Raw genomic sequence first — 24,572 nt, 5'->3', positions numbered from 1 at the left:
CAACAAAAACAGAAACCCTAGAAAACTTTAACTCTTTCTTCTCCCTCATCCGGAGCCGCCGCTCCCCTCCCCGTTGGAAAATTTTCTCTTCTTCTGGCCAGCCAAGAGCTTGGCTCCTTTCACTGCCGACACTGTTCCCCTCTCCATCTCACTTCCTTCTCCCACAGCCAACAGACCCAACAGCCCCTCCCATCGCCATTTTCCCTGCAGAATCAAGGACCACTCACACCGAAGCCTTCCCCCAGCAGGTATTTCCTTCCTCAGCAGCCAGCAACAAGGGACAACTCCCTCTCTTTCAAAACCAAACCGGGGCAGCCCCCCTCCCTTTCCTCTGATCTTCAACAACAGCCACAGCAGCTCCTTGTCACAGAAACCAAGCCGGCCGTCCCCACTGACTTCAGCCTCTTCTTCTCCATCAGCGACCGAACCAGGTCCTCCCTCCAGTCGGCCTCCAGTAACAGTGGCCAAAGCAACAGCCACAACAGCGCTGCCATCACTGGAGACCCAGTAGCTTACGGACTCCGTCTATTCCCTCACCGTCGACCTCAACGACGGACCAGCCACGACATCCCTCTCCCCGTGCAGCGCCGTCGCCCTCTGCACACTGCAGTACCGCCTGATCCGCCACCCGAAGCAGAGGAGAAGAAGACGAAACCCATACCAAACGGACCCGCCTGAAACGAAGAAGAAGGCGAAACCAAGAAAGAAGCAGATCTGAAGAAGAAGAAAAAACAGATCTGTGAAGTAAAAAAATTGAAAATGACTGCTTGTGTTTGGCTTTCTGCAGGTGACGGTGGGTGTCACCGCCGGCAGGGAAGGGAAGAGGGGAGGAGGCTTTTACAGACCCCCTGTTTCGCTGTTGTGTTTTCGCGGCGGCGCGTGAAGCCATGCCTCCAGTGGCTGAGGCGCGTGGAGGAGACGCGCCGCCACTGTTCTGGCGCCCAGAAGCCTCCGACTCTGTTCACCCGTGGCTGCACTGTTCCTGATTCTGTTTTAGGGGTTATTTTGTAATTTTAAATTGTTTGATGTAATTTTAATTTTTAGTATTGAATTTTTATCATTTGTAGTGTGGATGGAACAAAAAAAAAAAAAAACAAAAGAAAAGAAAAGAAAAGAAAAGGAAAAGAAAAATATAGTGAAATTGTATGTGTGTGTTTGTATTTTTTTTTTATGTATGTTATTGAATAAAAAAATGAATTTAATATTTTAATTTATATGCATAAATATCTAAAGGACAGATAAAATCATGTTGTATTTTCCATGAAAATATAGAACATGTATCTACATATATTTTGGGAACTAACAACTGATTTATCAAAGCCTTAGAATTGGGCTAAAATTTTATTTTTAAAACTTCTTTAACACATCAAAGCCATGAAGCAGCTTCCCTCAAGTAGGGTGTGTTAGGGGTGCTAATACCTTCCCTAACCACAACCAGTCCCTTACCCATGAATCTCTGACAAGACCAGTACATCTGGTTTCCTAGTAGCCCTTCAATTAAATACTAGGTGGCGACTCCCAACGAACAAATCGTAAGCATAACAGAAGAAAAAAATCGCCAGCCGACGTCGCGCCGATTTTTTGAAGTGCGACAGAATGGTGACTCCACTAGAGAAAGGTATTGTTTTCAACTTTATTGGACTAAGCTTTGTGTTTTTGATGTGTTTAAATTTTTTGCGTTTTGTCTTATTTTTTTTATTCATGCATTGAGTAGAATTGTCTCATGCATCACACGTTTTTATTTTTGAAAGCACACACAAGCTTCAGGTTAGGTGGGGGACTAGCAGCTTGCCTTATGACTTGAGTCAAGGTTTAAGTTTGTGCAAACCCCAACTCTTTGCTGAGTGTTTAGACTGATAGTGATTGGTACATGTGCCATCCCACTGTCTGCTGAACCCCCATATTGCCTTTACAAGGGCAATCACTAGGACAGCGAGAGACCCTTTTTAGAGACCAAGTAGTAAACCTACCTTTTGTCTCACTTAAAAAGATTAGAACCTGCCTTTAGGATGTGTGCTCCGTATACATTGTTTTGCATCAGGGCAAACCCTTCTTGAAGCATCTTGAACTCAAGACTTTTGGGTGACCCAATGGCCGTCACTCAGAAAATTTTCATTGTAGAGTTTGGGCAAGAATCAAGATTCTTGTTTTATCATACAAGAGTTACGACCATATGTCACCCCTCGAAGGGCGAGTTCATCATATAGTTTACATGTTCATACATTTATCATGCATGTACCGAAAGGAAAATAGGTTCCCCCTTCCGAGGTTTACTCCACCGGACGAAAAAAGATGGATGATAAAGAAAGGGGTTAGAGAGAGGCTCATTGTCAAAATGAAGTTAAGAGCATCAAAAGGTGAAGTAGCTAGACTCAGATCTCCCTGAACAAGTGTTGAGCATCAAATGGAAAGAGAATGTTTGCACAGTCTTCTGTGGAAACACTGCTTGTCCACGTCCAAGTGAAGCTGCATCTCTCCTTTTCAGTCCTGAACAACAACAACAATGCCTTCAGTCATCAACTAATGACAACTTTGGTTCTTGTTCCGTTGCACTGCTAATTGTTCATCGCCTTCACATCTTCCAATGGCACTAAATAATTGTTAGCCTTCTGTGCATGGTGCGTTAGCCTTATCTGAAGTTACCCCCACTGTGAGCTCAATTCCAGTTCAACATGATTAGACACTGAACTTCTACGTGGCAGAGCTCTCTCTGTAGAGATTTGTTTGGGGATATGCTAGTGGGAAATGCAAGAGGGAATGTAGTATTTTCATATGCTACAAAACTTTGCCCCATCAATTTCAGAACCGAAACACTGGAGTAGGCAGAAGGGTCAGACCTAGTCTAAAAACATGAGCAGTCATCGACCCATACCTAAAAATGTCGTAAGAGGAAGATATTTGTCGGAAATAGAGTTCAAACAAGCACACAACTATGTTCTATTTAACTGTGATGAGTTGAGACCTTTTATTCAGTAAGTTTATACTAATTAGACTTTGTTAGTAATATACTATTAATTATATATTGTAATATCATACAATCATTATCACTTGCAGGCAACATCGACAATATTTGCTCCAATAACTCACAGCTGACCGAATCCCAGATCTTTCAATTACAAGATGAGCAGTTTGCCACGTGGTTCAGAACACATGTAAGCACTATCACAAACTCATTCTAACTTGCAAAATTATTGTACGTATGCATGTCATTACGAGATTCTCGTTCATTTACTGTTTATTGATGTACATTACATGCAAGGTTTATCAAATGGGAAGGAGTGCGCCTAAGTCATTGTCTTTACTAAGCCTGGGGCCTGAAAGAAAATGTAAGTGCTACAACAGGTATTTTGTCAATGGATATGTTTTCCATACTGAAGAATACGGGCAAGCAAGAAAGACATACAACAACGGTGTTTGTGTTAAGGGATCCACTAGTAGTGAGTTAGAAGTTGACTACTATGGTAGATTAGAAGAGGTCGTCGAACTGCAATATCATAACGAGCAGAATATAGTGTTTTTATTCAAATGCTATTGGTATGACACGACTGAAAGAAGAATCAGAGTTGATCCGCACTATGGTCTGGTCGAAATCAACTCAAAAGCTAGACTCCGCAACATAAACGATGTCTTTGTTTTCGCAAAGCAATGTCAAAAAGTTTATTACACATACACCCCTTCATTTAGAAAGGATCGATCAAGAGTGGATTGGTTGTCCGTTTTAAAAACAAAACCTCGGGGTCGTGTCGAGGTTCAGGAAGAGAACGAAGAAGATGATATTCATATTGAAGATTGCGATGAAGGTGATGACAATTCAATTGATGACGAAGAAGAACAAAATTCTGACTAACTACCAAAATGAAGCCCTATGTAAAACCCTTTAGATTATGAATGATATATATATATATATATATATATATATATATATATATATTTTGAAACACAAAATATTTAGTACTTGAAATAATTAGTTGAAATGCCACAATTATGAGATAATTACTTTAAATAATTATTGATCATGGATGATATATTTTGTGACATGAAATAATTACTTGGCATGCCACCCGATCACCAACGGGCACACCGACGGACTAAGTCCGTCGGCATTTCACAGAGAGTTCGAAAATAATTACTTGTTGTTGCTACCCAATTTTTGACCCACCTATTTGATAAAATTTTTGAAAAAAATCCAAAAATAGCGAAAAACAACGAAAATCCAAAAAAATATGTTTTTTATATATTTGCATCGTTTTTAGCATTTTCAACGTCGTCTAAAAAGAATTTAAATTTTCAAAGGTTTTTGGAACGCGTTCGACTTTTCACGTGTCATTTTTAAAATCATTGATTTTCCTCATTGAGTCGACGTTGATATTGCTCGTTTTCAAAAAAATACAAAAAAACAAGAAAAATCAAAATTTACAAAATAAAATAAAATTGAGGGACCAATTTTGAAGCATGAACAAAATTTTACCTATAAATATGGGTTGAAAACTCAAAGGAAGGGGGGGTATTTTTGCAATTTGGGGAAGGCAACACAAAAAAGGGAGAAAACCCTAAAAAACTTAACTTTTTCTTCTCCCTCACCCAAAAAGAGGAGAGGCCGCCCCCCCATCCATCAGGGTTTCCCTAGCTGGCCAGCCAGCAGCCTTTCCTTCTCCTGCAACCCGAAGGAGCCTCATCCCTCTCTTGGTTGCAGCCCCAAAATAGCCACACAAACCTTCTCCCTTCTGGCCACCCACCTCACTCTCCCTTCCCTCTCTCGGCTGCACACAGCCTAGCCTCTCCCTCTCACAGGCGCCGACCCATTCGGCCTCAACAGAAGCCAGCTGCCACCCTCCTTTCCCTCATAGATCTCCACCGAACCCCAAACCTCCAGCAGTAGCGTTTCCTTCCTCATCAGCAACGTCTGCTTCCCCTTTGGTTTCCTCAACAGCAACGGCCACAGACCAGCCAAGACAGCCCCTGCTCTTCTTCATCTTCTGCACACCGGCCTTGGCAGCAACCCACACCGACAGCTCCCTCCTCCAACCGCCAGATCTGCCACCAGCAAAAATCAAATGGACCGAGAGAAGGGGAGAACGGAGATGAAAGAGATTTGAAAAAGGGCCACCGCCAATGCAGAGGGGAGGGGGAGAAGAAGCCGGCAGACCTGCCACCTGAAGAAGGGAAGAACAGAAAACCCGAAAGAGAAGACAGAAGAGAGTAGATCTGAAAAAAAGGAGAGAATCGGAAGCTTTGCATTGTGTTTTTTCCCCCTTTGCAGGTGACGGTGGTTCTCACAGCCAGCATAGAAGGGAAGGGAAGAAGAAAGCAGGGCAGATCCGCCCATTTCCGGGCATTGTCAGCGGAGGCGCGTGAACCCACGCGTCGGCACTGTTCCGGCTTGCAGAGGGCCATCCCTGTAATTTCAGATTGTTTTAGGGTGGCTGTTTTGTAATTTTGAAATTGTTAAATGTAATTTTTGTTTAGTTGTTTTGAATTTATATTTTTGTATTGTGGATAAAAAAAAAAAGGAGAAAAAAATACAGTAAAGTGTATGTGTGTTTGTATGCTTTTATGGATTTTTTTTATGATAAAATTGCAAGAATAAAGAAGAATTTAATATTTTGATTTGCTCACGAATAAAGAATTATGAACTTACACGTAAGTTGTATTTCTAAAATTCGATGAAAGAACAGAATTTTTAAAACTTCTTTAACACATCAAGTCTACGAAGCAGCTTACCTCAGGTAGGGTGCGTTAGGGGTGCTAATACCTTCCCTAACCACAACCAGTCCCTTACCTGTGAATCTCTGATAAGACCAGTACCCGGGTTTCCTAGTAGCCCTCAATAAATTACTAGGTGGCGACTCCAACGAACCAATCAAAGCAAAACGCATAAAGAAAAATCGCCAGCCGATGCCGCGCGGATTTAATGACGTGCGACACTTGTCATGCCACCCAATCACCGACGGCCACTCCGTTAGTCCGTTGGCATTTCACAGAGAGTTCGAAAATAATTACTTGGCATGCCACCCCATCATCGACAGCCACACCGACGAATTTAAATCCGTCGGTAAGTTGTCGGCGGTTCAATTTTACCGACAACATTACCGACGGACGCGCGAATTTCAAAGGGTTGCGCATTAAATGCGCCTCTGACCGCGTAATCTTGCTGACGGACCACGAAAAATATGGAGGGTCATTAAAAATTTTTGTGCGAAATTCAAAATTTACCGACGGATTTTTAACACATCACCGGCGGAACAAATTAAAATAATAATTAATTTTATATCCGTCGGTGAATCCATCGAGAAAACTGCCATATAAGTTTAAGTAACCGCCCGTTTAGTTCATTTTTTCTTCTCCTTCGTTTCTCATCTTAAGCTTTTGATTTTTTTCCTCTCCATTCTTCAAAGCTTTCACCTCCAATCTCTAGCAAGTTTTCTTCATCATCTTCATCAGTTTAAAAGGTTAGTGTTTCCTCTATTTCATTTTACTTTAATAGTTTTTTTTTGCTATTATTTTGGTTATTTTTTTTGTTATGGTGTATTTTTTGTAATATAGATAAAGTCTATAGTTTTTTTTGCATAATTCATTGCTAAAGTATATAGTTTTTTTTTGAATTTATTGAATATTTTTTATTGTTGTATTGACATAATTATTATTAGTTAATTTGTTGAATTTTTATTGTTAATGTTGAATTTACCATAGAATTAGTAATTGAATATGTTGGAATAATTATTAATTTTACTTTATTATTGCATGATTTGTGTTTAATTTTTTCCATTTATTTTGATTGTTATTCTAGAGTTTTTTTTTTTAATTTATTGTTTTTTTGTATTGGCATAATTATTGAATAATTACTTGAATTGTAATTGTTAATGTTGAATTTACCGTAGAATTAGTAATTGAATATGTTGGAATAATTATTAGTTTTACTCTATTATTGCATGCTTTGTGTTTAATTTTTTCCATTTATTTTGATTGTTATTCTAGAGTTTTTTTTTTATTATTGTTTTGTTGTATTGGCATAATTATTGAATAATTACTTGAATTGTAATTCTTAATGTTGAATTTACCTTAGGATTAGTAATTGAATATGTTGGAATAATTAGTATAGATTGGGTAAATTGGTTGTGGCTATTGTTAATATGTGCAGGTTTGTGGATTTGGGTAGTATCCGGTATAGGGGAGGTGCTGTTGAATTTTTTTTTTTACATTTGAATTTAATTATATAATTATTTGTATCAAATTGTGTAGATGCGTAGAACGAAAACCAGAGCTGGTCGCTCAGGTGCGGTCGCAGCTAGTTCGTCTAGCAGCGAGGATGATATTTCCTTAGGTGCCTCTCAAGAAGAGGCACCTACACCACCTGCGCCGTCAACCGATGCTACCGCTTCCAACGGTACTTCACAGCGCAGAGGCGGCGTGCCTTCGCAGCGGAATCAATTTACCCGCAAGTACGAGGCACAATGGAAGGACGACCTTTCAACGTAAGTTTGTTAAGGTTTTAGTTTTTTTTAAAAAAATTACAACATAATTTATCAAGTAATCACTATTGAATTTATTTCATTTATTTTCAGGTTCACAAACATTGAAGCCGCCCGAGTAATATCATCGGCGTTTAAATCGTCGATGGAGATTCCATTGTTTCAATGGAGTCAGATATCCAAGCATCCTGAATGGATGCCTCAAATCAATGCATGGTTTAACAGGTTTGAGGTTGGTATTAATTTATAATTTTCAGCTTATTAATATAATTGTAAATAAATTATTATTTTTATTTAAACTTGTTTATTTATACAAAGCACAAATTCTGCTGGGACATTGAGCATAACACTGTTGTGAGGAGGGTGTGGGAAAATCACGCGGCAACTAGGTAAGATCGAAAACAATACAGGATTTTTTTTAGACAAATTTATGTTTCGAAATGTAATTTTTGGTTGCGTGAAGCAGGTTGCATGATTTTTGGTATGAAGCACAGAAAAAGGCAAAAAAAACCGCGAGGGATAGGGGTTTCCAAGGCTCGAACGATGTTGCGGTTTGGAGGGATTTCAAACCGATATACATCCCGGAAGATATATGGCCGCACTATCTTGAGCACGTGACGTCTGAGCGGTTCACACGACGCTCACAGTCCGGTGCTGGCAACCGGAATCGGCCAATTCATGGCGGGGGTGACAACTCACACTGGCGGCTCCGTTTCGTTTGCTGCACATGCGAAACGGATGGTAAGATTAATTTAAATGAAATATATCGTTAAATTCAGTTGTTGTTAATATATCTTTTTTCATTATAGGCTGCGTCTCTTGGACGTGAGCCGAGCCCGATGGAGCTGTTTGTGGAGACGCACGTGCGGAGTCAAGACCGCCAGAAGGGGGCGCAACAGTTCGTTGATAACCGTGCTCAGCATTTCGTGGTATGTTTGTTCAACCATTTTATTTTGTAAGTTATTATGTTTATTGTATTGAATATGATGATTACTTTTTTATTTTATTTTCAGGAGACCTATAATAATCGGTTGAGGGAGAGATACGGGGACGATAATTTGACCCATCCGGAATTCAATCCGGATTTGTGGATGGAGGTTGGCTCGTCAGGTGGACCCGATAAAAATCGGGTTTACGGGCTCTCCAACACTACGGCCGACAACTTGCGGTCGACCCGTAGTGTTTCAACCGTTGGGAGCTCCTAATCAATATCGAGCTCCCAATCTAAGGAGTTCGTGGCTTTGCAGCAACTCACCGAGAAATACGATAACCTACAAGCGGAGTACGCACAACTCAAAGCGTCTCATGCACAACAAAGAGCGGAACAAAGAGCGGAGTCTGAGCAATTCAAAGCGTCTCAAGCACAACAAAAAGCGGAGTATGAAGCGGCTCAGGAACAACAAAAAGCGGCTTATGACCAGCTTTACGAAATGATTATGAAATTGTCAAATAGCGGAACATGTGCGCCTAATCCTTTTTGGCTGTATAACCACCAGCCTCCGCCAGGATCTCCTCCTCCTCCTCAAGCTCCATCATCTTTATATTAATTTGTAATCAACATTATTTACCTTTAAAACTTCATTTATTATTTTTCTTGAAACATATTCAGTTTGTAATGAATATTATTTAACTTTGTTTTTTTTTATGTTTAATATAAATTTTATTTGCATAATTGGTTTGTATTACAATTAATTTATATAGTTTTATATTATATATCTAAATAATTTTTTAAAAACAAATTAAGAAAAAAACTATTACCAAGGATTTTACCGACGGATGAATTCGGTCGGTATTTTAAACACTCACCGACAGACTTACCGACGGACATAATCCGTCGGCATTTAACAGTAGCTTCCACAATCACCGACGAATTTACAGACGGACATATTCTGTCGGTATTTCATACACTCACCGACAGATTTACCGACGGATATTTTCCGTCGGTCAATCACAATATACCGACGGACTAAAAATCCGTCGGTATATTTCAAGCGGGAATCTTTTTTTTTTTGGCGCGCAAATTCCGTATGTAAAACCATCGGCAAATGGTTTTGTTTGTTTTTCCGACCGATATAGCGACGGAATGGGGAATCACCAACGAAGGGAAAGGCGACGGACGTAATCCGTCGGTGATGACGTCGGTAAAAAAATCACCGACGAACTTCTAATCACACACCGACGGAATTTTTCCGTCGGTAAAACTGTGAAATCTTGTAGTGATTATTAGAGTTCTTACCTTGGGCTTCACACATGAATTATATATTCACCTATATATTTAATACTTTTTATTAGGTTTTCATGGATTGCTGCTATAATTAGGAGCTACAAAATTAATAAAGAATTTATATATATTTATAAGGAGAACTTCAAAAAATAAATCCTTAAAAAATTGATATAATTCTAGATTTGAATTATTGGCCTTCAATGACTTGTTTTAAAGTATTTTTACAGTTTTGATAATCAATATAAAGTTTAAATGATGTATTATATAGGTTAGGGATGATTTAAGAGGTTTTTTTTATATATTATTTAAGATTTTGTATAATGCATGAGTTGGCATATAGAAAACGAAACTAACTAGTGTTAAGAAATTATATATTGTTGTTTTAGTCTTTTTCTTAATTAGATATGGAATGATTAGATTTTATAAAAAAGGGAAAAGTTAATTAAATTATTAATTATTAGCTTTATATGAAAAACAAATAAAAAATCTACTCGTTTATATTAATGAAAAATTATTAATTATTAGCTTTAATTATTAGATATGGAATGATTACAATTACTAATAATTAGTATTTATAAAGTGTTTTTTAATATAAAAATTAATTAAAAATTAAATTTTCAACCCAAGAAAACCCTCCAAAGTTTTTTTAGCCATCACAGAGGGGACAAATTCCGAGTTGGTGCTCATTAGGCAAGTTATCGTCTACCATTATAAGCAATGTATCATTTGTTTTTTTTTTTTTTTAAAAAAATGACCCAACTAAATTTATTTTGAACTCTTATGTTTATGATAATTCGTGCCCAATTCCTTAATTCATTATTGGAAGGCCACTTGTGGGTTTAAAACTTCATTTTATAAATTTAGTTTGTCTTTTAATTTTTGGGTTCTCCATCTCTTCCATTCTACTTTTGAGGAAGTCAGCATTCCATTCTACTTTTGAGGAATTTTTGAGGAAGTGGCATCTTATGTTTATGATAATTAAATAAAATATTCATAAAGATATTTGGCAAGTCAAACTTTTATTGCCATATATATATTATTCCGGGAATAATATATGGCAATAAAATTTTGAGATAAATAGGTATATAGTGCAGCTTCAAATAAGTTTTTAATTATAAGCTTCATTTATGTATATCTATATTTCTTCTAAATTATTTTAGAAATGATAACCTATTTATAAAATTAATTGTACCCATCACACACAATTTTAATAAAATTGAATATTTGCTACACTTTTTCCTTGTTTATTTTTTTATTAAAATCTGTGTGTACAATTATTACCATGGATTTTAATTCAATGACAAAGATGGTGAGAAACACATTTTTCATTAATATTTTGATCAAGTTTAAAATCTAGCAAAACAAAAACTTAAATTAAATTTACTGATTAAGTAACTTTACCGATTAAATTTCAATCTTGTATGTATCCGAGTGCATTATTTTAATCTCGAGAAGTTCAACGGATGATTAAGTTCAAGGATTTTAATCTTTAGTTTAAATCTTGGATAACAATAAATATTTAAGAGAATTTATTAAATTACTATAAATACATAAAACCAATGTGAAAATACTCTTAAAATTGTCCGAAAACAAACTTAGTTTTAGTTGACACTTTCTAATTCAAATATAATTTTATTTAAAGTATTTTAGCTTCCTCTAGTATGCTTTTAGTTGGTTATGATTTTGTAATAAAACAACCAGCTAGACTACATACCCATCATATTGGAATTTAAAACAATATACATGACGTGGAATCTCTAGTGGATATATTCATAAATCAAATAAACAAGACCAAATCCAAAAACGTTTAGACATGTTAAAAGGAGCTTTCTAAAAAAGCATAGCATAACTTTTGATTTGATTATTTATCAAGTTGAAAGTTCAAAATAAAGTTCTCACTACTAAAAAATTAATAAATACAAATATAAATACTGACAAAATATTTCCGTCGGTAAATTATAGTGAATTTTACCGATGAAAATATTCCTTTGGTATATACCGAGGGGATTACAGTGAAAAAAATAAAATTAAAACTAAGCAAAAAAGTACAATGACGTGTCATTTATATCAATAGAATTACCGACGATATTAATACCATCGGTAAAATCCGTCCATAAACTCGTTGGTAAACTGTTAACTTCTCTCTAGCACTGTTCATCATGTCAATTACAAAGGGAATCACTGACGGATAAATTTTGTCGGTATTTTCCAAAGAGCTGTGGAACTGTTCACTTCTCAATTACACTGTTAATTACTGTTCTTTACAGATGAAATCACTAACGGATTGAAAAGTACTCGTTGGTGTTATTTGGCGGGTTTCTTAAAATTTTTTATTAAAATGAATAATTAAATTAAATATTACAGATAGAATTACCAATGGATTGAAAAGTCGTCGGCGATATTTGGCAGTTTCTGAAAATTTTTGATTAAATTGAAAATTTAAATTAAATATTACAAATGAAATCACCGACGGAATAATTAAAAATATTGATATTTAATTATCTATAGGTAAAATGCCCTAGTAAAAAGACTAGAATCCCTAATTTCACAACAGACGGGTCTCATTTTCTTCTTCTTCAATTTTTCTTCTTCTTCTTATTATTATTATTATGTGAAAAACATCAACATCTCTTTCTTTCTTTCTCCTCTCTTCTCTACTCAACTCCTTCTCTTCTCCTCCACGCTCAAGTATGTCTTCTCCTCTTTTCTTTTCTCAGTTTTTTTTTAATTAACATACTTTATGAATTTGTTTTTTTTCCTCTTCTCATCTTCACTCGCAACTACATTAAGGCAAGATTTTTTTCTTCTTTTTTTGTGTTTGTTTTTTCATTATATTTGTTATTGTATTTTACTTTTAAATTTTTCTGTTCTTAATAATTGTATGAATGTTGTTGTAGGATTTTCTTTTTTCATATGAGATCAATTTTTAGTTGATTTATTTATAGTATTTTTAAATTTTTAGCAATCACAACTTCATTTTTTGCATATGAAATTATTTTTAGTTGATTTATTTATTTGTTATTGTTGTTGTTTATTTTTTTGTGTTATTTATTTGTTTCAAATTTATTTGAGTTGATTTTTTTTTCAAGCAACTCAGTTCTGAGTATTATGGAATGTTGATTTATATTAATTTAATTATTTTCTAGTTTTGTTAAATAGATTTTTTTAAAATATTTTTAAATAATCACCAAAGGAATTTCATACGGTATTTTTATCGGTTATATGACAAGCTTCTCGGGGAAAATACCGATGGAATGAAGCAGATAATTTTTTATAGCACGCTTTCCCTGTTAGTAAATCCATCGACAATAATATTTTTTTTTATTACTGATGATAGACTTACCAACAGGTAAAAAATTATCAACAAGAGATTTATCGACAGAGCATTTGTGTCTGTGATCCCGTCGGTAAATTAATTGCGAACGAAATGATAGTACAAATACCGACGGAAAATGTTGACGGTAAATATAAGAATTCTGGTAGTGTCTACAGTCCTTATTCCTTATAAAGATTGGTTGATAAGCACTACTTAAGATGGTGAACATGTTCAAATTTTACCCAAAAGATAATGTCTAGGAATTTTCTTGATTTTTCTTGTTATTTTTAGATTTATTTATTTATTTTTCTAGTTGATTTTGGTTTGAATTTCCTTTATAGTATAGGTTGGTTTAGCCATTATATAAATAGTTGATGTGTTATTTTCAAAACAATTTTATAAATTACTAAAATTTAGAACATATCATACATAGTTTTCTCTGGGTTTAAGGTTGTAATTTTAAAACTTAAGGTTGTAATTTTAAAACTTGACAAATCATATCTCTTTCTTTTGTTATACATTGTGTCAATTCATCAAGTAGTAGCTAATGAACTACTAATCATGATAGCACACCATGACATGAATGTTAGATATTAGTTATAATCCTTTTTTACGTAGGATTCCTTAATTAAAAAAAAAAGCATTGTGTAAGATTACTTAATTAGAATCCTTGGTCAATGTATTCAAAATTATAAGTGTGTGTTGATGAGTGTGAGCTAGTTAATAAAGTTTGGGAGGTTCATCCAAATACTTTTATGTTTTAATTTTTGATAATTGATATTTAAGCTTAGATTGATTAGAGACCAAGTAAGATAAACTCTTCGCAGCAGGAAGAAAAAAGTTCTTTTGAAACACCAAAAATTTCCAACAATTAGCATCCAACTAGCAAGGTAGCAAGTTTGCCCCCAATAATAGTAGAAGTAGAAAAGAGTCTCTAATATTGGCTTCTATAATTTTATTCAACCATCCATTTCACATTTTGATGTTCATTATGATCATTAGTGCATGTTAATAATAGCTTCTTAGGACCTAAGGAATATTGACAAATTATTTCTCAAGAAATAATTGAATCACCATCCAGATCAACAATAATAAATGTGTAAAAAACTAAGATAAAAGTGCAGTGATTGAAAGATTTCAAGGAAAAAAAAGTTATTTTTTCCAATAGATTGACCAATCAATGTTGGAAACATTCTTTATAAGAAAACCTCCAAGAATATTTGGGATTTCATGATAAAAAGGTATAAAGAAAAAACTACAGCAAAAAGGCAACAACTTCAAGCACTTCGAAAAAAGTTTAAATTCCTTAGGGTGAATATGGGAGAGTTAGTCATAGATTGTTTTTCAAGAACAATGAAAATCATTAACAAGATGCAAATCCATGACAATAATACAGAGGATATTACCATCATTGAAAAAATTATTCGATCATCGACACCAAAATTCAATTTTATTATGAGTTCAATAGAAAAAGATAAGAATATTGATGAACTTTCTATTGATGAATTGCAAAGTTCCTTGCTAATTCATGAGCAAAAGTTGAATCAACAGAGATAAGGAGGAGCAAACTTTACGAGTTTTATCTAATAATCACTTTTTAGGTGGAGAAGGAAGAGGAAGGAGAACAAAGAACAATAATGGTAGATTTTCACATAAGAAATTCAAAGATAATCATTCTTCTAATTCTCAAACGAGGAAAAAAAGAATATGACAATAATCATTTAACTTTTTACAAGTCAAAGCCAATGAACAAATAAAAGGTTGAATGTTTCAGGCGTTATAGGTATTGACATTACAAATCTAAATTCATGCTAATTTGAATAGAAATGATGGTAAATCTAATTTTACATAAAAGAAAGAAAAAAATGTCTTTATTGATGGCTTGCATATAAATAAGAAATATCATCAAAATTTATACTATTTAGACACGAGGTGTAGCAATCACATGAGTGGAGATAAATCAATCTTCTCTAGTTTAGATGAATCTTATCAAGATTTAATCAAGTTTTGTGATGTTAATGCTAATGAGAAAAGAAGGCTTTACTTTCATTGATCGGGATGAATATGATTTTGAAACTGAGTGAGAGTTGATCAATAAAAAAAATGAAGAGCTAAGAAATGAAGTCGAACATGTAGTAGATGAGAGATAAATTATTTTTAGGTTACTCAAAAATGAACGTGATAGCCTTAAACTAAAGAAAAGAACAATACAAGATCAACATTAGTAAGATGTTAAACACTTAATCGTAAGTATGAAGATTTCAAATATAAAATGTAGCAAGAACATTCTGAATTGTTCAAACAAGATTTTAGAAGAAATATGTAGACTTCTTGTTAGTCATTGAGATGCATAATAAGGAATTGGAAAGCAATATTGATAAAAGGCATGAAGAGATAGAAAGCTATTTAAAGAATGAAAAGAAAGTCTTTGAGTTAGAAAAGAGAAGAGAGCTTCAACATATTGCTTCTCTTAGAAGAAAAAAAAAGTAAAAAAAGAGTTCGAACAAGTTGCTTTAGATACAAAGAAACTTAATGATGAGAAAAAAAAAGTCCTATGAAAAAATCACAACAGTTAATAGTAATCATTAAGCAAATAATGATCAACTATCATAACATGCTACAAAAAGACCTACATGGATGAATAAATATGAGGCAACTAAAATTAATTAATATGATGATCCACTTACTTATTTTGCTTTATTCTCATTGTATGATTCTATCACTCCTGAAAATGTTGTAAAAGAAATAAAATGACAAAAATTTATGGATGATGAAATTGTTATCATTAAGAAAAACAATACTAGAAAATTAACAAAGCTTCTAAAATAATGAAAGATCGATGGTGTAAAATTGATGTCAAGATAAGGTTAAATGAAAATCTTTCATTGTTAAACTGGGTGTTTAAAAACATTAGTTTAATGAGAGATAGTTATATAATAGTTATAATCATAGTGCAGGTAGGAATCCTTGAGAAAAAAAAAGGATTTGTATTAGACTAGTTAATTAGAATTCTTAATTAGTTAGTTAGAATTCTTATTAGATTATGAAAATTAAAGGATTAATTTTCCTATAAATATAAAAGCTAATATATTCAGAATTATAAGTGTGTGTAAATAAGTGTGAGCTAATCAATAACGCTTTGGAGATTCATTCAAAATACTTGTGTGTTTTATTTGTCAACAATGAAAATCACAATTTTGAAGTGTTTGGTACTGAAAAATTGACCTCATGTTTTTTTTTCATATATATGCTTATTTTAGAGAAAATACAGATGCTCCCTATCGAGGATATACTTCAGTAATTGAATCTTCATCTACAGAATAAGCAACAGACTTGCTTTTAGACTGTTCTAAAAGAAATTCCTTGCTTGAAATGTTCACTTCATCTGTTATAGTACTATGGAAAAAAAAAGCAGGCTCTTGCGGTGATGGTAAGGTAACCGAGTAACTATTGAGTGTGAGAATAATTGTTGCCATTGCGGGTCTGATTGCTGGATCTTCTTGAACACATAACAATCCAATGTGGATGCATCTAATTACTTCATTTCTTGAATATGTATCTGTCAGAGTTGGATCCAGCACTTCCAATGGTGTCCCATCTCTCCAATGTTTCCAAACCTGAAAAAAGAAAATTGAATGGTTAAAAGTTGCTACATCTTATGCTCTCTGTTTTCGAGAGAGAAAAACTTGCACTCACATAGCTCACAAGGTCTACAGCACCCCCTGTTTGATAGAAAGAACTGTTCTTCTTTCCGGTTATAATCTCAAGGATTAAGACACCAAAGCTATAGACATCAGACTTGACAGAGAAACGCCCATGCATTGCATATTCTGGGGACATATAACCACTACAAACAAGGAAAACAGAGAAATGATTAGAAAAAACGAAATGAAAGCACTCTGTCAGCAGATGAATTTACCAATCAATGGGAATTAGATCCAAACTTACTATGTTCCAACAATTCTAATTGTACTTGCTTGAGTTTGATCAACTACGAAAATCCTAGCCAAGCCAAAATCTGAGATTTTGGGGTTCATATCTCCATCTAGCAGAATATTGCTAGCTTTGAGGTCACGATGTATAATTCGTAGCCGCGAGTCCTCGTGGAGATAAAGAATTCCTCGAGCAATGCCTCCTATTATTTTGTACCGTCTGGACCAGTCCAACAGTCCTTGCCTTTCAGGGTCTATAAAATCAAGAAAACAGAACCTTCAAGTCAGAGTGCAGATCAACTGTTTCAAAGACAACTGTGCCTGATAACGAATAATTGACTATATTCCTAGAGGCAAATATGCATTTCTCGTACTAAAAGGCAATGAGAAGAACATTTAGAAAATCACCAATATATACCAAATAGAAAGTAGTCAAGGCTTTTGTTGCTGACAAATTCATAGACAAGAATCTTTTCTTCTCTTTCCAAGCAAAACCCTTGCACCCTCACTAGATTCCTGTGTTGAAGCTTGGCTACCAATACAACCTCATTCTTAAATTCTGCTGCACCTTGTCCAGAATTTCTTGATAGCCTCTTCACAGCAATTTGTTGTCCATTAGGAAGTGTTCCCTGAGAAAGCACTTTCACCGATGGTTGAGCAAGGGATTTTTAAATCCTAATGCAACAAGGTATTTCCTGTTCTTGAAAATTTAAATGCTTTGCGAGTTGCTTACCTTGTAAACCTCACCAAATCCTCCCTCACCTAACTTGTTATCAGCGGAGAAATTGTTCGTGGCAGCTTCTATAGTACTCAAATCAAATTGCAAGGACTCCTCGGTGGTAATCTCATCTCCAACTACACAACACAATTAGATATTCCTTTGAGCTTTTGATAATATTATTAGGCGGAGTACAAAACAGAAAAGACTCTGCTTCTGTTTTGTTTCCCAATTAAAAAGATTTCTAATGTTCTTTACCATCATTTTCTGGCACATAATCTCTGGTCTTTCTTGCCCTCCTCAGGAAACAGAAACACATGCTGAAAAGCGCGATAGAAACAGCAATGGGAATGACAATGGCTATAATTAAAACTGTTGAGACACCGCCTTTTTCTGCAAAAACGCATTGTAATTCATAAAAGCTCTTAACTTTGACATACAAGCATTTTCAAACAGAGACGAAAATATTTAAGGATGTCAAGAAACATTTTTTCAAAGAACAAAAGATAATAAATTATTTTTAGATAAATGATTTTTTTTTAGTAAAAATGCTATAAACCTGGCTTGGTTTGGTGAGTCAAACTGCCGACCCGATAACTAGCCTAGACAAGGTTTTATATTAAACTGTGTTGGGAGTTAACCATGTCAAACTTGATTATTCTATGACTGGATTGATCTAGTCAAAACCTAATGAAATCTTTATTGTTCTTTTAATTTTTTTTGTTTCATTTTAAATGTTTTTTAAAATAAATTTTGAAATGATACTAGATTAGATTTACCTGTAACAACTAACCCTTTTATGACTCATAATTCAAGTCTTGAGCTGAATCATATCATATGATTGACCGGGTTTTATAACTTTGCTTCCATGATTTAAAGTCAAAAGCGGCTTTCAAGCCAGTAATTAACCTTTTGTAACACGTTGACAATCCAACATGAATATCTTTTCATAACATCAGTGCAATAGTGATGGTTATCAAAACCATTGTATTTACTATTATACTGAAATTTAATGGTCCAGATGGACATCATGGATATACTCAAAAAAATTACTCAATAAACTTATTTGAAATATTTAGTAAAAGGATAAAGAATAAAAAAAAAATTGGGATTGAAGAGATAGTTCAGATTTATGTTCCCTCTTTATAATTCAAACTAGATTTCTGGCTGCGTAAGATAAATTTATTTTCAACATAGAAAAAAATGCTAAGAAATTTTTTTTGAGAATGAGTTATTGGTTCAATCGGTAATTCAAATAATATCATTAATAAAATACAACAACACTAAATAAATTGACAAAAAAATAAAATAAAAAAGGTAAAAAGAACCTAACCTGAATTATTAAACAACTCTAATATTGAAGGGCGAAACAAAAAATAATTAAAAAAAAACTTGAGTTAAAACAGGTTAACTTGCAAACTTCACGACCATTGACATAAGATTAAGATAATCTTATAGAGAAAAAAAAAAAGCAAGAAAAAATTCTCAAAATTCAATTCTTAATAAATCAAATGAGAACATGATAACTCCAAAGAATGAGAAATAAAAAAGAAAAAAGCTGAAGTTAAATCTCCAACAAATAAAATATTGAAAGAGAAAAATTAAGAAAGAAAGATAATTAAAAAAGGATGAAAAAATTTGATTTGTGCCCACTAGGGTTAAGATGCAAAATCTTTGACCTAGTTATGAATACTAGAATGACCACATTTGAAAGAAAAATGAATATAATCATGAAGCTCAATTATCAAACAACTCAATGTTGAAGGATAAAAAAAATGTAATTTAAAAAGGTAACAAGAAAAAATATGAGTCAACCTGGGTTTACCTGCAAATCCTATAACCATAGGCATGAGATAAACCAATAGAAGGAAAGGAAAAGAAAAGGTGTGAAGACCACTTTTCAATAAACTAAATGTTGAAAAATAAAATAAAAATAAATCAATTTAAAAAAAGAACAAAAACAAGTCAACCCCTCTTAAACTCTGAAACTTGTGACCTTAGTCATGAACCCGAGACTAATCTCATAGAAGGTAAATCGTAAAAAATAATAATACAAAACTGAAAAAAAGTTAAGAAATAAAAAAACATTATCTTTAAGAAAAAGAAAACAAAAAACTAAGGAAACCCGAGCACACCTTCTAAACCTGATCCAATCTCTAAAACTCACAACCGATGAATTCCTGGATTCAAGTTGAATCAATAAACTTAATTCTCAACCAATTTAATTTTAAAAGATAAAATCATGAAAAAAAAATATTAATTTAAAAAACTTGAAAAAGAAAAAAAGATAACAATAAAAAAAATGGAGATCAATTTTGATAGAAAAAAACTCATGGATGATGAAATTTTTTATATATATATATATATAAACAATCTAAAAAATGATCCCAAATAAAACAAATAGCAATCAAAATAATAGGGACCAAATTTAAAAGATAAAAAAATGGTAGTGGTGAAATTGAAAAACATTTGTAATTTTATGAGGCAAGCGTGTTTTATTTTAAAAAAAAAAACAATGTGACTCCGGCCATAGACCTAACAAAGAAAAAAAAGATGACATATGGAAAACATAAAAAAAATATGGGAACCCTAACAAAATTAAAAAGTCATCAGCTTAAAAAAAAAAAACTGAGTGAACCTTTTAAAACCAGGCAAATATCTAAAACTCGCAACCTATTAAATTCTAGATTCAGGCTAAATCAAGAAACTCAATTCTTAACTAATTTAATATTGATTAGCGAAAGTAAATCCAACAAAGAAAAACAAATAAAAAGATTTGAGAAAACCCAAGTTATTTTCAAAATCAATGAAAAATCCTAGAGAAAAAAAATAAATTAAAAAATTTATTTCAAATAAAACAAATAGAAATCGAAAGAGTGAGAACACAATCCAAAAGATAAAAAAATAAAGGGAGATGAAATAGAAAAAAAAAATCTTATAAATTGTTTTAAAAACAATATCAAATATTTAAGGATGAAATAAGGAAAAGATATTAATTTCAAGAATTAGCCAAAAAAACTCAACAAAGAACGATAAATAAAAGGGTTAAGATTACCGGGTTATTTTCAAAACCAACAAAAAATTTAGTAGAAAGCAAGCTAAAACAATATGTAACACAATCTCCCATTAAATAAATATTGAAGGATGAGATGGGCAAAAAATTAACTTAAACAAAGGAAAATAAAAAACCAAGCAAACCTAAGAAACATCATAAACCTTGTCAAATCTTTAAAACTCGCAACCTGTGAAATCCTGGATTCATGTTCAACCAAGAAGTTTATTATGAACCAATTTAAAAAACTTGTCAAAGCAAAAAAATTAACAATCAAAAGAATGAAGATTAAATTATTTGATAGAAAAAAAAAACAAAGGAGAGTGAAATTGTAAAGTAAAATCAATTTAAAAAATGATTTCGAACAAAAAAATAGCAATAAAAAGAACAATGATCAAATTTAATAGATGAAAACAAGTGAAGAGGGATGAAATCGAAAAAGCATATCAATTTTATAAATTATTCAAGATAATAAAATTATAATAAAAATAATAGAGACCAAATCTGAAGAATTAAAAAATTAAAAGGCTATTTTAGAGTTGTTAAAGGTCTGGCGTGAAAATCTAAATCTAGAGAGAGAGAAGAGGGGAGACAAATGGTTATCGAAACCACACCATTGAAAATCTTGAAACACGAGCCGCCCCATTGCATCGAGGCGTCATGACAATTCCAACAATGTTAGTGATGGCAGCATTCGTTAGCCGGACAACCTACACGTGCCGGTTGAAAGACTAGCACTTACCAGTAAGTTTTTTTAAAAAACAATATCTAACATTTATTAAAATAAAACAATGTTCTTGAACTATCATGCTATTAAAAAAAATCATGGTAAAAAGATGAAAAAGCTCATGTGAGAGAGTTATATTGATTTTATCTTTAAAGACATAAAAGTAATTTAAATATTTAAAAAATATATATCAAAATAGACAACATATTTTTTTTATTGCAGGGATACATAAATATTTTTACTGTGTAAAAAATATTAAATTATCAACTTAATCCTACATAAATTGTTAAATAGTAAAGAAATAGTACTAAGTAAAGAGCAATTTCGATTTGTCTCTAGAGCTACAATAAATTCTCAGGTTTTTTTGGTTAATCTAAGTTGAAGATGTAAGAAGTAAAAGCCTGATGAATTTTCTAATTTAAGTATTAAAGAGATTGATTTAATCTTTGATGAGTAAAAATTGAATTGTTGAATCGTGTCGCAAATCTCTACTAGGAAAAATATGTAGTGTGGTGGGATTCCTACATTCGTGACGATTCGGTTGTAGCTTTGAGAAGTTTATCTTAAGAGGGCTTGACTTGACGGATTTGTTCTTGCAAGGTAGGCAATTCTTGATCCAAACATGGTAAATATTGCAAGTGTTTGTTATTTTATTTTATTTTGTTGCAAGTTTTGCACACCACGCACAAATTCGTGTGCCCAAGTAACCAAAGAGGATAATATCTCAAAGGATTAGGCCAAGACCATCACATACACAACCGAGCCATTTTGGAGGTACGATCACGTGGCGTGGGATACACTTTCCTCTAACGAGGACTTGGAATTGATTTTCAAACATGTGAGATGCCTTTTGGAGGATAAAATCGTAAGATCACATGGCAATAATACCTTACAAGAATTGGGCCACAACCATCACATTTGAATCAAGAATATCAACTGACCAGGGAGAAAAAAAAAACCAAACCGTAACTTAATTTTAAAATTTACAAAAGGATTGGTTTTTTTTTTTTCCAAAATGACTTAAGGATTTTGTATTTTGTAATTTAATAAATAAATTTCATCCAAAAAATTTAAGAGATAAATTTAAATTTCGACGAGTGCATTCTATATATAGTAACGATTTTGTTAGAGTGGGGAATATTAAAGATATTGAATAAAACAATAAATAGTGGAAAATAACTTTACCTTCTGGTAGTGTCGCTGAACGAGGAGGTGGAGGAGAAGGAAGAGCCACGAGGGAGGAGGAGGAGGCGGTGACTCCGCTGCAACTGCCGTTGCATCATAAAATTCAGTAATTTCATAATGAATATAACAACTAGGAAACAAGACTCTTCCTCCTATCTTGCTGCTGCAGCAATTGGGCAATCCAGCTATAGCTGCACTGAGACATCGATTGCAATCAGAGCTAGATAAATCCGGTGTGCACTGGGCAAGGCTGTATATATTTTGGAACGCATTGAAAGACGTTTTGTTCACGGCAAACTTTTTAGCACCTGGAGGAGCACTTGCAGCTCGAGCAGCCAAATCATTCACGGCGGCTCCCACTAGATTGTTAAAACGCTGGGGTTCGGTTGTGATATTCTGTGTGTTTAACAAGGAGAAACCAGGGCTTTGATCCACCTTAGAGAAAAAGTTCACGTTAGAGTAACGTAGGATGCACGCATCGTAATACACAATGGACGCTATTCCAACTGGGCAACGCTGGACTATATCTTTGGTGGCGAAGGTGACACAATTTTGGCAAACAGTGTTGCTAACATCGCCACGGCAGATAAACAGGCCGTACACTTGATCAGTGTTCTGCCCGAAAGAGGTGTTGTAGAATCCATTGGTATTATTCCGGGTTGCGTTTGAGGCAAGTGAAGAGAGGAGGAGATTTAGATTGACTCGGTAGGTGCTGTTTATTGTGGAGGTGGTTGCGTTTTGGCAAAAATGATTGAGGTAATTGGCATCCGCATCCTCCTGTGCTAGAGTGATAATAGCAAGGGTAAGCAACGAGAGCAGGATAACGTAGAATTTGAGAGAGTTCATGTTTTTGGTGATCAAGCTCTCTAGCTAGCTAACAGCCCTCATGGTGGAAGAAAGAGAGTTCATCCTTTTATCAGATGAGAGGTAATGGGAACAAGGAATAGAGGTAGCTTAGCAAAACTGGAGATTGAAGTCAATGAAAAAAGTCGTGCCCTCATTTATTGCTGATTGGAAAAAAGTCAATGATAGTGGGGACAGAGATCATGGAGTCCCTTGCCGTGTTGCTTTCTGCTACTTTGTGTTCATTTCTTAGAAATTTCTATAACCAGAGAGGATTAGCACCGGCACTTCTTGATAATGATAGTGGACACAGAAAGTCATTCTGGATTTGTTGACGAGCGCTAATTTGTCTCCATTTCTTTGAAATTTCTAGAAGCTTTTTTATTGACTGATAAGTTCTTTTCTTTTTTTTAGAAAAAAAAAATAGTAATTTCATTATGCTAAATAAAATTCAAATACATCATTATTATTTCATACTATATTTAAAGGAATTTATAATCAACTGCTTGAAAAACTAGTTGGCAATATCATCGATATAATATATAATAGTCTTCTAGACAACAACTAAGTTCACTCAAGTATTAAATGCAAAAACTTACATGTATTTAATTATTAGAGTTCTTACCATGGGCTTCACACATGAATTATTCAATTATATATATATATATATATATATATATATATATATATATATAATACTTTTTATTAAGTTTTCATGGATTGCTGCTATAATTAGTAGCTAGAAAATAATAAAAATATATATATTTATCAAGAGAACTTCAAAAAATAAATCCTTAAAAATTTGATATAATTTTAGATTTGAATTGCTGGCCTTCAATGACTAGTTTTAAAGTAATTTTACAGTTTTGATAATCAATATAAAGTTTATATGATGTACTATATAGGTTAGGGATGATTTAAGAGGTTTTTTTTTAATATTATTTAAGATTTTGTATAATGCATGAGTTGGCATATAGAAAACGAAATTAACTAGTGTTAAGAAATTATATATTGTTGTTTTAGTCTTTTTCTTAATTAGATATGGAATGAGTACACTTACTAATAATTAGATTTTATAAAAAAGGGAAAAGTTAATTAAATTATTA

The 24,572-nt window shown here is 33.5% G+C and overlaps 1 protein-coding gene and 1 pseudogene across 3 annotated transcripts in view; both read right to left on the bottom strand.

Moving 5' to 3' along the window:
* Positions 1-24,572, bottom strand: part of LOC7458565 (cysteine-rich receptor-like protein kinase 10) — a 79,321-nt gene that overhangs the window by 14,266 nt on the left and 40,483 nt on the right. The window lies entirely within an intron of this gene.
* LOC127903929 (cysteine-rich receptor-like protein kinase 10) lies at positions 16,156-23,577 on the bottom strand (annotated as a pseudogene).

Source organism: Populus trichocarpa, chromosome 4 (assembly GCF_000002775.5).
Source record: "Populus trichocarpa isolate Nisqually-1 chromosome 4, P.trichocarpa_v4.1, whole genome shotgun sequence".
Classification (NCBI taxonomy): domain Eukaryota; kingdom Viridiplantae; phylum Streptophyta; class Magnoliopsida; order Malpighiales; family Salicaceae; genus Populus; species Populus trichocarpa.
The sequence above is the reverse complement of the archived record's forward strand: the minus strand, read 5'-3'. Positions and strand labels throughout refer to the sequence as shown.